General features: G+C 36.9%; 1 pseudogene; it reads left to right on the top strand.

The window, feature by feature from the left end:
• The first annotated feature begins 3,707 nt into the window (after nucleotides 1-3,707).
• The window catches only part of LOC129404923 (uncharacterized), a 103,077-nt pseudogene continuing 93,881 nt past the window's right edge, over nucleotides 3,708-12,903 (top strand).

Raw genomic sequence — 12,903 nt, 5'->3', positions numbered from 1 at the left:
CCTGAAAGAGCCTCAAATCCTTGGGAAAAACTAATAAGGAGAGACTGCTAAAATCTCAGGGCTGAAAGGAATAGAGATGTTACTGGTGCCTGCTCGAGGAAATCGACGAAGAACAGGATGACAGTTATACAGTGACAGATACTAAGGTAGGTATCAGTAGACAGAAGGAGAAAGTCAAGCTCATGTTTATATTAAGGTAGAGCAGAGACCACATTTAGTCACTTGGATTTTGGGAAATGTTTCAAACACTGTTGATATTTTAAATATATCAGAATGTATATCTGCATATATATACAGATTTATATAAATAGATATAAAATATTTTGTGCATATATGTTTCTGTATATAGTAGAATATAATGTATACACATTATATTATATATATTAGTATTTCTATACTATTGTTTATGTTCAGTAAAAGAAAAGTAGTTGTCTTGATAGCAGTTTACAACTGAGAGTTGGCATTCCAGCACATCTCAAAGTGGAACGACAAGTCAGAAGAAACAATCCAAAGATTGAGATTGCCTTTGGAGAATTCGGGGAATTTAGCACTCTAACCAAGCATTTCTTGACTCGTTTCTTCAGTTCACACTCACAACAAGATCACTTTATTAAATAAATTTAAATTAAATTGAAGAACATTTTTTAGATTGCTATGAGTCCAAATTTTCCATAGTCAGTCATGATATATGAAACTGAGAAACAAGAAAATTAATTCAATCTGTGCAATCCCAATGGCAGTCCAGAAATTAAGACAATCTTTAAAAGTCCATATGTTCTCATTTGAGAATACCAAGCTTCATTTTTTTATTAGAAAATAAAAATTGCTTTTAGTTAAAGAATAAGTTGCCTTATAACAAATGTAAATTGACTTCTATTTTAAAAACAACCTTATGTTCACAAATAAATATGGCATTAACCAAATTTGAAGGTGTTGAGAGAGAAAGCTTATTTCTAATGCATTAACAATATTTTGCGTTTAAAGTATCAAACAATGGCAAACACTAGGCAACAAAGACTGGGTGGTCTTACTGCAAATATCTGCAGTCATTGCATATAAGAGACCATCATGTTCAAGCTTATGTTTCCAAGTATACTAATAAAACACATGTAATTTAAAGTTTCTATGAATCTATATTGTAGCTTCTATTTCTATTTATCTTGAAGTAACCAGAATGTGGTTTCTCTTTCCTGCTACAAAACACTAGAAAACTGTATAAAGTATATGAAAATAGTTTTTTGGATGACAATCCACAACCAAGAGATGATGGAAAGCATATTTTCTGAACCTGACAACGAGCTCAGTCAGGGAAACCAATAGGATTGGAATTTGTGGGACAATGTACAAGAGTTAAAGGATCTACTCAAAGAAACAGTTTCAAAAAACTACAAGGACCTCTTCAGTTGTCTAACTGCAGTGCTGTACGTGTATAAAGACACTCCTTAAGATTGGGGAAAATAAACCAATGAATCGAGCACTATCCAGGAGCTACTCACTGAAATAGTCCTATAATATTTACAGGATTAGAAAGTCTTAAAATCCAACTAGTCTTGGCAGAGAGAATTCACTTAGAAGCCTGATAATAGAGGAAATTCCAAAAGGCCATACTTTAGCATTAAGTCAAAACCAATACACACACACACACACAACACAACAATTCCTTTTTTAAAAGTTTACTAAATTCTTAAGGAGAATCATAGATGATGTTCAAAAGCCCCGAACTTTGAAGGCATATTGCTATCTTTCTCCTGCTCTAAGATGCTTTGAAAATCTGCATTTCATGTAGTTATGATATATCATATGTCTTTTATTTAATAATATTCTGCTTTTATTTTCCATCACCTTGATTTAAATATATCACTTCACTTGTATCACTTGTAGTCCCGTTGATCTTCAATTTGCTCGAGCGGGCACCAGTAACATCTCCATTTGTCCCTGTCACGAACTAGTGTAGCCCAATGATACCTGCTCGTTCCAGGAACAGAAAGAGCCTCAAATCATTCACTCAGAGATTTGACGAAGAAATCTGACCATCTAGTTGGTGGGCGGCCATGAGTTCTTCTGACGTCCCGTGGAATCCAGTCTGTAACAGCTCTAGTCCAGCAGTCGTCTCTGAATCGCATTACATGACCGGCCCATCTGATTTTTGATGCCCTGGCAAACAAGACAGCATCCCTGATTTTTGACAGTTGACGGAAGTCAGAACTCCGGATTCCTTCTCTCACTTGAGTGAGACATGATATTCCCAGCATAGCTCTTTCGATTTCTCTTTAGGATACCCTAATAGCATTCTCATCCTGCTTGCATAGGGCCCAGGTCTCTGAGGCATATATTAGTGCAGGAAGAACGGTGGAATCGAAAAGATGTGCCCGGAGTCAGAGGTTCTTCGTTCTTTTAACCACCTCTTCGATGTTCTTGAAGGCATTCCACGCTGCTCTCTTCCTCCTGTGCAGTTCTGGCACCAAGTCATTCCTCATGTTGATTTCTCGACCCAGGTACACATAGCTGCTGCATTCAGAGATGTTCATTCCATTCAGAGCTTCAGGGATCAGTTTGTTTTTCATGAACATCGTCTTGTTGAGATTCAGCTGCAATCTGACCTTTTCACACTAGTGGTCGAAGTCAGCCAGCATTTGTGCCGCTTGACTAATGTTTGGCATTATGAGAATGATGTCATCAGCGAAGCAGAAGTGGTGTAATTGCCGACCATCTATCTTGACTCCCATTCCTTCCCATTCCAGTTGTCGCATGCTGTTCTCAAGGGCGGCACTGAAGAGTTTCGGTGAAATGGTATCACTCTGCCGCACCCCTCTCTTTACATCAATGATCACTTCCTTGTAGAATGATGAGATCCTGATGGTGAATCCACAATACAGCTCCCGAAGGATTTTGATATACTGAGTTTGAACGCCCTGTTTGACCAAGGCTTCAATGACCACCTCAGTCTCAACAGAATCGAAGGCCTTCTTTTAGTCGATGAATGTTAGACAGAGCAGCATCTTGAACTCTCTTGAAACTTCAATGAGTTTGGTCACTTTGTGGATATGGTAGATCGTGCTGAATCCTCTTCAGAACCCGGCTTGCCTCGCATCCACTACCCAGACACCGCCACCCTCTAGGTTGCTCTTCAGACACTTGGGCCATACCTCATGCATGAGTGAAGCCCCGCAAAGCCAGGTAAGCAGAACTTTTGTGACCTTAGCTCTAGGTTCAACGAGACCTGGAAACAAGATCCTCTGTCTGCCTCCTCCAATCCCTGGCATCTGAGAAAGGGGTCCAACCCAGACGCCCCACCCTACCCAAGATAAATACCTCACTGGCGGACCCCCACTACATCCACTACCCAGACACCCCCACCCTCCATGTTGCTCTCCGGATCACCATAAAACTCTTAATAACTGTTATTCCCATACCATACTTGATAGGGTTCAAATTTAGTGTGAACCATGGTAACACCTCTAAGGGTGTTTGGAGGCCTCCCTAAAAGCCTCTGTCCCTCTCGGAGAGCCCGGCAAGCTACCGAGAGTATTGAGCCCGCACGGCAGAGCCTAGAAAGCTACCCGTCGCGTATTCGATATGCCAACAACAGTAACAACAATTGGCCTCATTCACCTGTCACTGAAAGAGCCCCCAATATGGCAGCGTTAAGAAAGATGAGCAAAGAGAGGCTGAAAAAATCTTGGAGACAAACTAGACTGCCAAAACGAAGTAAGACTAAGATGATTGTCTGTACTTTCAACGCATGGTCACTGGCATCAGAAGCATCCATCGAGGACCTGATGGTGCAAGTGCAGAAGATCAAGTATGACATCATTGGTCTGACTGAAACGAGGAAACATCAATCACATCACACCATTTTAGACACTGGAGAAGCATTGTTCCTCAGAACATGGGACAACAGAGGCATTGGTAGCGTTGATGTCCTTGTCAACACGAACTTGGCCATGAGCATCGATTCATTTGAAGACCTAACAACCCGAATTGGACGATTATGCTTGAATAGATGTGACTCACTGCCTGCAGTTTCTATCTTCATATTCTCTGCACCAACTTCCAACTGTGATGAAGAAGAAATTGAGAGGTTCTACATGGAACTGGAGAAGTTCTATTAAGAAGACCACACCTTCTACAAGATCATTGTTGGTGATTTTAATGCCAAGGTAGGTCTGAGAAGGTCACCCAAAGAACTCCACATTGGGACACATGGCCTAGAATGGAACAATTAGGGTGAAAGACTATCTGAATTCATCATGTCGACCAAGACCATCCATGGTAACTCACAATTCCAGAAGGCTGAATCTAAACGCTGGACATGGGAGTCTCCCGGTGGACAGTTCCACAATGAAATTGACCACATCATATTCAATCAAAGGTTTTGCCTGACTGATGTCGCTGTTGTCCCAAAATTCCAAACGGGATCGGACCACCATCTCCTTCATGAGAAATTCTATTTCACAGAGCGGGGAGAAAAGTCTGCAAAATTTAAGTCTAAGAAGACAACTCCCAGAATGACCGTCAACTGGGAGTTCTTCAGCACTATTTCAGCAACGTGGGAAGATGCCGTCCTCGACAACATCAACGAGGAATACAATCGAATGGTTCAGCACCTCCATGTCTGTGCGAAGAACGCCAAGAGTGAGAAAGCCACAAACAGACGCCTGTCTTCAGAAACTCTCGAGCTCATTCATCAACGTGGTTTGGCGCGAGCCTCAGGCAACCACAAGCTAATGTCTGAGCTCACAAAGCTGTGCAGAGATGCGATAAAGGAAGACCTCAAAGAGAGAAGAGCAGCAGTGTTGGCCAGTGCAGCAGACGCCAGGAAAAGTATTCGCAGCGCTCGCCTGTCCTTCGCCAACTACAAGACCAAGATGACTGCCCTCAGACATCCCGATGGATCTATCACATCCTGGAGAAAGGTAATGGAGAAAATTATTCACGACTTCTACTCGGATCTCTTTGACAGCCATGTCCACCTGCCCACATACCAAATTCTGCAGGATGGATATGTCATTCCCAAAGTTCTCCCTTCTGAAATCCGACACGCCATTTCGCTGGTAAAGACTTGAACAGCACCTGGTCCGGACAAGGTCAGACCCTAACACCTGAAGAATCTGCTGCCAGTACTCATCAATACACTGACCCGACTCCACATGCTACCTGTCTGAATGCAAGGTTCTGTCCCAGTGGAAAACCAGTAGGACGGTTCTGTTGTACAAGAAGGGAGACATCCACAACATCGGCAACTATCGCCCAATCTGCCTGTTGTCTGTCATCTGCAAGTTGTTCACTCGTGTCATCCTGAATAGAATAGGCAGAGCACCAGACGATTTAAATATATGTTAAAATATATATTTAAATCTTATATATTATATATACATCATATTATATATTATATAATACACATATCTTATATAATATATAAATACATATTTAATTCACCTTGATTTAAATATATATTTATATATCAGCTATTTGATGGGATGTTTTACACTAAAAATTTATCTGACATTTTCTCAGAATGTTATGCAAATGCAGCACTTTTTTGTTGAAATGCCACAGAAAATTATGTTGCTTTCTCAGAGTATAAGAGGCATAAAATTGACTCAGCCCTATACTGGTCATGAATACTTTGATAAAGTAGCTAATTGTGGTTTCTGACAATTGTTTGTGCTGTATAGATGTTTTTCAAACTGTTTAAATAGTAACCTTTGAAGATCAAAAGATAGTGTGATTAAATTCTTTCGTATCAATCCTTCACCAACATTCTTTAGCATCAAATAACCATTTCTAAATCATGATGACTTTCATATTAATTGATTTTAAGACAATAAGAATATCCTAACCTCCCACACTTATTTTTATGTTCATCTATTTTTCATACAAACATTTGTTCATAAATCATTGTCATAAGAGTCAAAATTATGATAAGAATTTAGTCAATATTTATTTTTCTGAAAAGTGTTTCCTCCACCATATTTTAGAAATATATTTTCACTGGATTTACAATTAAACACTGAGGTATTTTCCCCTGAAGTATTAAAATGCCATTTCATTCTCTTCTGACATATATTTTATTCAAGAGATAAGCCATGACTTTTTGCTGTTGTTCACTTTTACATATGTTATCATTTTTTAAACTATTTAAGGCACATTTATTTAATAATGGTTTCTCTACATTTTACCAAGGAAATTATATCCATTTTGGAGTAGTTTTAGTTTATATAACATGTAAATAGTTTCATTATATATTCTTGGTAATAATGTCTGAATTTCTGAAATGAAAGTAACTCACTTATATATGAATCTAATTTGATTGTGCAAATAAGTACCAAGGTTAAGGTGACCATCACCCACATGATTTTTCAGTTCTCAATCTTTCATACATCTTTTTATCAAAACTAGAAAAGAGAAAAATGAGCATTCCTAGCACATTTTCCATAAATATGAAAGACAAACAACTCAGTTATCTTTAAATGTCCACTGGAATCTCCCACCAACACAAGTAATAGTAAATTTGTCTATGCTAATTGCAGATCTTAAGATCGGTAGAAGGCATGAGATCTTTATTTCTACTATGCAATTTGCTCTAAGAAAACTGTAATGGTAATAGAATGAGATTATTTGGGGGCAATTTGACTAAGATATACATAGGTATGGTTTTCTTTTTTCCTAACCTGTCCGGGGTAGTAGGAATTGAATCCTCAATAGGTAAATTTACATTTTCAATAGATTTAGACAACATAAGTATAATTTTTCAAATAAATTTTACTGAGGAGCTATATTTATTTCTCCTGATTCTCTAATTATGTGTATTTTATACTGTTTAAACTTTTCCAGATAATAATTTTTTGTCAAAAATTTTCTCTTGATTTGCTTAAATGTATTTTATGTATTGATTTTTCTTTAAATTCACTGACACACTTGGGTAAAACTAATAATTAAATGAAATAAAATTTATGGTTTAAGCCACGAAGATTAAGAAACATTCATTTAGAGTAAATTAGAAAAAAGGATCAGTGAGCATATCCAAATGTACTAATGTCTTTATTCACATTTCCTAGTACTTCATGATATGTCACCCTCCAAGTCCAAGTCTGTTTAAAAAGTAAAAGCATGGCAATGTCTGCTAGTTTTAACAAATAAACACACACACACACACAGAGGAAAATAATTGCTTTAAAAACTACTTTCAGCACAATCAGAACACTTTTAAGTATTTTACTAATATAAAGGTTTATAAACTAGATCTAAAAACATCTGAGGAAGCTTTTTATTGCATGTGAATTTCGAATGAATGGAGTTATTGGATAACCTTCATTCAGAAGCTAACTACATAATTTTAAAACTACATATGCATGTAAATTGATTAAAAACTGAGCTTATTCATGAAGGTATTTATTATATAAATTTCCTGTGCTTTTTGTTTTACATCAATTAAGATATAATTCTTTTCACACATATTAAGTTTTATGAAAAAACGAGTCCCAAAGATAAAAATATCTTGTTGGAGCTAGGTAGGTGTACAGGCGGCAAGGTATTTGCCTGACATATGGCTGCTTGGGCCAACCCTTGACAACCCTTGACAAGCTTCTTCTATACCAGCCACCACTATGGTCTCCTGAGTATCATTGGAATGATCCCAGAGCACAGAGCAAGAGCCTAGAGTAAGCCCTAAGCACCACTAAAGGTAGCCCCTAAGTCCCCTCAAAATAAAGACATAATTTTTTTTTAATAAACAGGTACAAATTTTTTGAAATGTTTTTAAAATTAATCCGCAGTATGATTGTGCTGATAACATAAATTGGACAAAATTTTAGTTCCTTCTAATATTTTGATCATTTAAAGACAACTGCCATTGACTTTCAATTAGAAATTAGAAATTCCAGATGTAAATTCTACTGAAACTCAAATAGCCTGTTCCAGAGACCTGTCATGTGTTACTAGTAGGGAAGAATGATATTTCTAGGACATTTCAATACAAAGGAAGAAGGCTTTATGGAAGCTCATTCCCTCACTTAAGGTTAACAAACAAACATGAATAATCTAGGACTAAATAAACCAATTGAATTCTACCATTTATATTTCTCTTAAATTAACTTTAATCATTTTCAATATCTTTAACATTTTAACATAATTAACTTAAATTTTATTAACTTAGAAACTTCTAATATTTTTAATATTTCTAACATAGCTGCATTTGGTATCTTATTCTAAAAAATAGAAAATACTGTAGTTAGATGATTTGAGAAACTATCAAAATAGAAAAGAAACTCTCAGAACAACTAAGAAAAATAATTCTGTGCAAAATGTGGTATTTGTTAGCTGGTGCTGCCCCATTTTTTAAATGTCTTAATTTATTTTATTCACTTTTCATAATACTATGTAGCTATATAAGTGAGATTATATAGCTAGAACTAATACTTAATTCTCAAGGCATAGAATATTCCATTTAAAGACTACCTATAGTGAACATGGTTTTGTATATTCATTATTATAATTTCTTGAATCCCTGCAAATGTAGCAGCCAAGTAGAAAAGAACAACAGAATTGAAATCTCTCACTTAATTTATTTGGTGGTTCATTCAAAGGGTCTGACTAAATTGTATAAGAAATTTGGTATTTTATTTATCTTTAATTTGCAAGTTGTTGCATAAGTATTCCATGGCTTTGTTGTTATATTTGTGTGTTTATAATTATGTTTTCCCAGTTCACTGAACTTCGTTAGTAACAAGTTTTCTCTGAAGTAAGATTTTCTGGAAATCACATGGTATTCCAATCCCAGTTAGTTGTATTTTTAGTAATACTTTCATTTTCCATTTTTTTGTATTTGAATTAAAATGTTTATTTGCAGATAGTATACAATTAAACTCTGTTGTTTTTAAATTTTTAATAAATTGTTACCTCTATGAATTGTTGATGCAGTTTCTAGGAAGTTTAAATTTAATATAATTGTTTGCAATGTAGGATTGATGCCCATGATTTGTTATTTTTCCTGTATATTGTTTATATTTTGTTCTCTGTTCCTCCATTACTGCTTTTTTTTTTTTTAGTACTAAGTAGACATTTTCACTGTCACTGTCACTGTCATCCTGTTGCTCACCAATTTGCTCGAGCGTGCACCAGTAAGTCTCTCATTGTGAGACTTATTGTTACTGTTTTTGGCACATCAGTTACACCAAGTGTAGCTTGCCAGGCTCTGTCGGGAGAGCGCAATACTTTCAATAGCTTCCCAGGCTCTCGAGGGGTGGAGGAATAGAATACGGGTTGGCGGCTTGCAAGGCGAACACCATACTGCTGCGTTATCACTCCAGCTCAGACTTTTTCACTATATCCATTTATTTACTCTTCTTTCTAATATATTTTATTTATTTTCAGGATTCTTTGAGGTTTAGAATTCATAGCCTAGTTTAGGACAACTAAGTTCATAATGATGCAACTTAATTTTATTTTTTTGTCCACTATGCAAGAAAGACCTCTTTGGGTAGTATTGTGTGATAGGGTTGGGGGCTGGATTGGGGTCACATTCAAAACTGCTCAGGGGCTTCTCCTGACTCTGTGCCCAGGGATCTTCCTGGTGGCCCTTGATTACTCCTGGTGAAGGATCCCAGGGTGGAGAATCTAACCCAGGCTTACCTTATGCAAAGCAAGTGTCTTACCCACTGGACTATTTCTCCAGCCTTCACGAAAAATAATGTTTAAATGTGTAAGTCATATAAGGAAGCAAAACATTTTAACATTTGGTGAATTTTAGATATTTGTAATATGTGAACTAAAACACTAGATATACAGGACAAAATTAAAGTAGATATTACATCTTTAAAGATATAGTGGTTGCCTTATCAACAGCAAAAAAAAAAGTATAAGGTGTTTAAAAATACTTAGATGTTGGATTACAGGTGAAATGAGTATAGACCCTAATTTAGTTGCTTCATTATAGTATGATAACTGAAAGATGTAAAAATATTTGATGCATCAAGTTTCCTATTTGTATAATTTAAAAATAAATGTTCTCCTGACTACAGAGATAGTATAGTGATAAAACAGTTTGCTTTGCACACCGCCAAACAGGGTTAAAACCCAGTACCTCATAATGTCACTGGAGCCCTAGCAGGAATGATCCCAGAACACAACGTTAAGAAATAAGCCTAAGCACAAATAAATATAGCTAAAAAAACAACAACAGAAGACATTTAAATAAAATATGTCCTCAGTTCTCAAGACAATATAAAAATTGAAAAACACATAATGTATGGAAAGAAAAATAGCACAAATGGTTTCTAGTATTAGATGCTGCTTTTCCTGAAACAAAACTTTATAAAATATTAGGAATCAATAAATGAAATTTAAACAAGGGAGAAAAAAGAACTGTTGTATGGATGCATTATTTACGTGCACTGTAAGCTTGTTCTCACAACATTTCATTCAAGAATGATTATAGGCAAGTATGCTGCCTGAGTTCATGTGCTGCTTGCGCCCACATGGCTGAGCACATATGGTGCCTGAGCACATGTGTCACCTGCATCTCCCCTCTTGAGATGTGTATTTTCATGCTTTTGTGTCTAAAGCTCGAATATGTGTAGGGGCTCTCTCCACCCTTGGAAAAGCCCGAGTTCTCTCTTGAGCGCGTAACTCTTACTCTTCTCTCTCCCTCTTATCCCTTCCTCCTTTCCTCAAAAAACCTCTAAATAAAATCTGTTTACTTAAAAAAATGATTATATTATCCATAATGTATATTATATACATATTATTTTTTCATTGGCTTTCCATTCACTTCTTAATTTATCAAATATTATTTTAGAACTGAGAAAGATATGTTTTGCTAAAAGTGTATACACATCTTTGAAGATACCTTTAGCTTGAATATCGTGGAGGGTTTTGCCGACCTTGTTTTCGATGTACCTTATGGATTGTGGTCTGATATTGAGGTCTTTAATCCATTTTGATCTGATTTTTGTGCATGGTGTCAGGTCAAGGTCAAAGCCCATTCTTTTGCATGTCGTTATCCAATTATGCCAGCACCATTTGTTAAAGAGGCTTTCTTTGCTTCACTTCACATCTCTTACTCCCTTATCAAAGATTAGATGATCATACATTTGAGGTTGTGTATTGGGATATTCTACCCTGTTTCACTGGTCTGCGGCTCTGCCTTTCTTCCAGTACCATGCTGTTTTAATTGTTACCACTTTGTAGTAAAGTTTAAGGTTGGGGAGAGTGATGCCTCCCATCATCTTTTTCCCAAGAATTATTTTAGCTATCCGTGGGTGTTTTTTATACCATATAAATTTCAGAATTGCTTGATCCATTTCTTTGAAGAATTTCATGGATATTTTTATATGGATTGCGTTGAATCTGTATAATGCTTTGGGGAGTATTGCCATTTTGACAGTGTTGATTCTCTCTATCCATGAGCAGGGGACACAGAACTGACCAACCAAGTGGAAACAGAGATAATCAAATAGGACTATGTTAAACGAAGAAGCTTCTGCACCACAAAAGATACAGTGACCAGAATACAAAAACAATCTACAGAATGGGAAAGGATATTCACCCAATACCCATCGAATAAGGAGTTGATATCAAGGGTATATAAAGCACTGATTGAACTCTACAAGAAGAATACATCCAACACCATCAGAAAATGGTGCAAAGAAATGAACAGAAAATTTTCCAAGGAAGAGATATGACTGGCCAAAAGGCACATAAAAAATGCTCTGCGTCACTAATCATCAGGGAGATGCAGATCAAAACAACTATGAGATACCACCTCACACCACAGAGTATGGCACACATTCAAAAGAACAAAATCAACCACTGTTGGAGAAGATGTGGGGAGAAAGGGACCCTTCTACACTGCTGGTGGGAATGCTGACTGGTTCAGCCCCTTTAGAAAACAATATGGACACTTCTCAAAAAATTAGAAATTGAGCTTCCATTTGATCCAGCGATACCACTTCTGGGAATATGTTCTGGAGAAGGAAAAAAAGTATAGTCGATATGATCTGCACTTATATGTTCATCGCAGCACTGCTTACAAGAGCAAGAATCTGGAAAAAAACCGAGTGCCCTAGAACAGATGACTGGTTAAAGAAACTTTGGTACATCTGTACAATGGAATACTATGCAGCTGTTAGAAAAGATGAAGTCATGAACTTTGCATATAAGTGGATCAACATGGAAAGTATCATGCTAAGTGAAATGAGTCAGAAAGAGAGAAACAGACATAGAAAGATTGCACTTATCTGTGGAATATAAAATAACAGAGTAGGAGACTAACACCCAAGAATAGTAGTATATAAAACCAGGAGGTTGACTCCATGGCTTGGAAGCTGGCCTCACATTCTGGGGGAAAGGCAACCCAGATAGAGCAGAGAACACCAAGTAAAATGTGATTGGAGATCCCACTCGGGAAGGGAGATGTGTGCTGAAAGTAGACTAGAGACTGAACACAATGGCCACTCAATACCCCTATCGCAAACCACAACACCCAAAAGGAGAGAGAGAACAAAATGGAATACCCTGCCACAGAGGCGGGGTGGGGGATGGGGGGATGGGATTGGAGGGTGGGAGGGATACTGGGTTCATTGGTGGTGGAGAATGGACACTGGTGTAGGGATGGGTTCTCCAACATTGTATGAGGGAAACACAAGCATGAAAATGTGTAAATCTGTAACTGTAGCTTCACAGTGATTCACTAATTACGTAAATAAATATTTTTCTTAAAAAAGTAGTATACACATACATAATAGCACAAACATTATACTACTTGATGAGATAAACCTGAAGTCACTTTTTTACTTGTTTAGTTAAGGCAAAAAACAACTTCCCATGTTCGAGCAGGCACCAGTAACATCTCTCATTGTGAGACTAATTGTTACTGTTTTTGGCATATCCAATACGACATGG

This window comes from Sorex araneus, chromosome 5, assembly GCF_027595985.1.
Source record: "Sorex araneus isolate mSorAra2 chromosome 5, mSorAra2.pri, whole genome shotgun sequence".
NCBI lineage: Eukaryota > Metazoa > Chordata > Mammalia > Eulipotyphla > Soricidae > Sorex > Sorex araneus.
The sequence above is the reverse complement of the archived record's forward strand: the minus strand, read 5'-3'. Positions and strand labels throughout refer to the sequence as shown.